The sequence below is a fragment of the Salvia splendens genome, chromosome 19 (assembly GCF_004379255.2).
Source record: "Salvia splendens isolate huo1 chromosome 19, SspV2, whole genome shotgun sequence".
Taxonomy (NCBI): Eukaryota; Viridiplantae; Streptophyta; class Magnoliopsida; order Lamiales; family Lamiaceae; genus Salvia; species Salvia splendens.
Genome location: NC_056050.1, coordinates 4,271,693 through 4,274,888, shown reverse-complemented (window position 1 = coordinate 4,274,888; position 3,196 = coordinate 4,271,693). Strand labels below are relative to the sequence as shown.

At 38.1% G+C, this 3,196-nt stretch overlaps 1 long non-coding RNA gene across 1 annotated transcript; it reads right to left on the bottom strand.

Moving 5' to 3' along the window:
• Window positions 1-1,663: 1,663 nt before the first annotated feature.
• On the bottom strand, window positions 1,664-2,068 carry LOC121779582. The gene is made up of 3 exons (XR_006045853.1): window positions 1,944-2,068; window positions 1,759-1,827; window positions 1,664-1,682 (listed from the first exon to the last, which is right to left on the bottom strand). It is a non-coding gene; the product is annotated as an uncharacterized LOC121779582 (long non-coding RNA).
• Window positions 2,069-3,196: the final 1,128 nt, after the last annotated feature.

The following is a 3,196-nucleotide window of genomic DNA, read 5'->3' as shown; positions in this document are numbered from 1 at the left end:
GAAAACACATGCAGGGCTGAGTACTATAAAATAATACTCAGTGGCTCATGCCGAAAACATTTTTAAGTAAAAATATAATTTATCATGCCATACGCAGGTAACCAACGGGGTTTAGCTTTAGAAAGGCCCGAGGCACTCAAAATCATTTCACATAGTAAAAGTCGACTGATCAGTCATTTTCCCATAGACGTTAGCCATATCTGCCAATACATGACAAGGAATGCGGCCGCAAACCAGGTCACTAGACCGGCCAGCCCGTACGCTAGCACACGATCTACCATAGGTGTACACTAATCCAAGTAGGGTTTGCGGCCCTACGAGGACCCGAATTCGATTTTAATAATAGTGGAAAAAGCCACACCAGATAGGCACGTTAAAACAAAACATGGCATGATAAACATAGTAATTTCCACCGACAAAGTATTTAGGACATTGTCCTTAGTTAAAAGAAAGCCCACCTCGACCGTTTAGATTTCAAGTACTGCTTTCCCTTTGTTATCACGCTTCGCGCACGAGTTATCACCTTTAGATAATATGTATTACCAATCAGTCACAAACATTGACTCATAATTATGCATGTCCCCACGTTTTTCCCTTTTCCCCATCGACAAAAGGAAACACACCATAGCATACATGTAACGCCCCACTTTTCGAACCCTAAGACGAGTACATTTACTTTATTTTATTGTCGAATTAATTGATGAATTGCTACGTGTTTGAATTGGTGACCTAATTTTGATTTGACAGAGTCAAATTCGTTGATTTTATGACGTGGCTTAAATTAATTGATGTGGAATAAAACATATTGCGGTAAATTATATTCCAAGGAGAGTGAGATTTTAATTAGGATCATAAATATTTACCTTGCTCTTTTATTGTGGAAATTTTGACCACTACCAATTATTGGAGAGGAATTCTATTTCTCGGATTTAATTATTTATTTTGGGATAATTTTCCAAATTAAATCCTAAAGCTTAATTACCTTATTTCCTATGGAAAAATCGACTCCCACTATTTTCCTAAGGGAGATTTCGAAATCTCCTAATTTTTGGGAGGAGGGAATTATTCATTATTTATTTTGATCCCTTAATTATTTCTTTCGATGTTTTAATTGGAATATCCTAGCAAATCTTGCCTTATCTTATTTTATTAAAGATTTGGAAATTATTCCTTGTGGGGAATATATTTCACACGCCTATTTCCTAGTTTGTAGGAGGATTTTTATTTATTTTTTTTCCTGCTCCGTATTATATTATTCTTGTAACGCCCCACTTTTTGATCCCTAATTTTCGAACCCTAAAACGCTCTCTTTTATTTCATTTAATGCCACAAATTAAATGACGAGTGGATTTATTATGTGATTTCTTTGGTGACCTAATTTTGGTTCGGAGTTATGATTGTGGGTTGACCGAGTCAACTCCGTTGAATATGTGACGTGGTTATTTTTGAATAATTGATGTGGGATGAAATTATTTGTTTGTAAATAATTGATACAAGTCCAATCTAATAAAGAATAAATGGTGGGCTATACTATTTAAATAAAATTTTAAATGGGGTCTTGAGCCCAAATTAATACTCATTCAAATAATATCTCTGGCCCAATCTCATTTCCTTTTGAGCCCAATTCTCTAAAATCTTCCTTCCGACATCAGAACCCTTCTCCTCACGTTGAATCCTCCATTCTGCAAGGAAACATCCGTTTAAATTGTAAAATTCAGTCAAAGCAATTAATCCCAAATTGATTGAGCAATCAAATACCAAAATTTGCTCCCCTCCCACGTCGCAGCAATTACGTCTCCATCTCTTCACCCATTCTGGCATATCTTCCTAATTTTAGATGGCAATCAAGGTGAAATCAATCACCAAAATTTGCTCTCAGTACACGGATATATAAATCCTCCTACCCTAATCACTATCCCTCACACAAATTCGCAGCCACTCACCTCTTCACAAAAACGGCGGAGGGAGCAGTAGAAAGGGGGAAGCCAGAAACTGCAAGCTTTTGTTTCAAGCCAAGTTGTTCTTTTGAAGGTATAATCTTCTTCCCCAATTCAATTCATCAATCTATGAACTGCATAGCATGTTTCTCGCTCAATCAAATTGATAAATCCGAACAATCTAAACCAAAGATTCAAGCTGTAACTCACGAACTCAATTTAAGAACTTATCTGCGGGGTAAATCGGGATTCATCGGGGGATGAAAACGGATCTTCCGATCTGGACGGTGCGACCAACTTCAGCGGCGGCACCACGGAGAGCTGACGACAACCATCGCGAATCGGGTGTCATCCGGCTGAGCCCTGCGACGACGATGTCGCGGTGTTGGGTCTGCGGCGGCACCGATTCTGGTACCACGACGAATTGGAGAAAATGGTGTATCAAATTTAGTGAATTTTTTCGGGTGAGTTCTGTTTTGGGGAGGAAAGAGATTTGAGGGAGAAAGAAAGAACGACGAGTTCTGGAAAGGGAGTTCTGCCCTTTTTATTTTAATATAGTTTTGATATATGTTTTAAAATGGAATTTGGGGAAGCATACGTGTATTTTGAAAAGAAAGGAGTATTTTGACTTTTATATGTTTTACCTCTTTAATTTTTGGTGATTAAGCTAAAAGTGGGAATGGGTGTGTGCGTATGGGCTGGAGTATTTAAAATTTCTTTCTTACTTCCTCTTCCTCTTCCTCTTGGCCACTTAATTTAGTTGGTTTAGACTTGTTTTAATATAATTTGTTGAGACGCGAGCGGGCGAAATTAATTGAAAAGATCAAGATTTAATTGGAAAGAATTCATAATCATACCGGTAGAATAATTGAAGCTTTAGGATGCATGCATCTTAGCTTTTGCTTGACCTCTCATGTTGATATATGTGCTATTTCCAATATTTAAAGGTGATATTGCGCGCGAAACTTGATTCCAAGGGAAAGGATATAGTTGAGACTTAAGCACTTTGAGGTGGGCTTTCTTTTAAATAAGGACGATGTCCTAAATGTTTTTATCGATGAAAATGAAATCGTGTTTATCATGCCTTGTTTGATTTTAACGTGCCTATCTGATATGGCTTGAAGCCATTATTATATAAATCGAATTCGGGTCCTCGTAGGGCCGCAAACCCTACTTGGATTAGTGTACACCTATGGTAGATCGTGTGCTAGCGTACGGGCTGGCCGGTCTAGTGACCTGGTTTGCGGCCGCATTCCTTG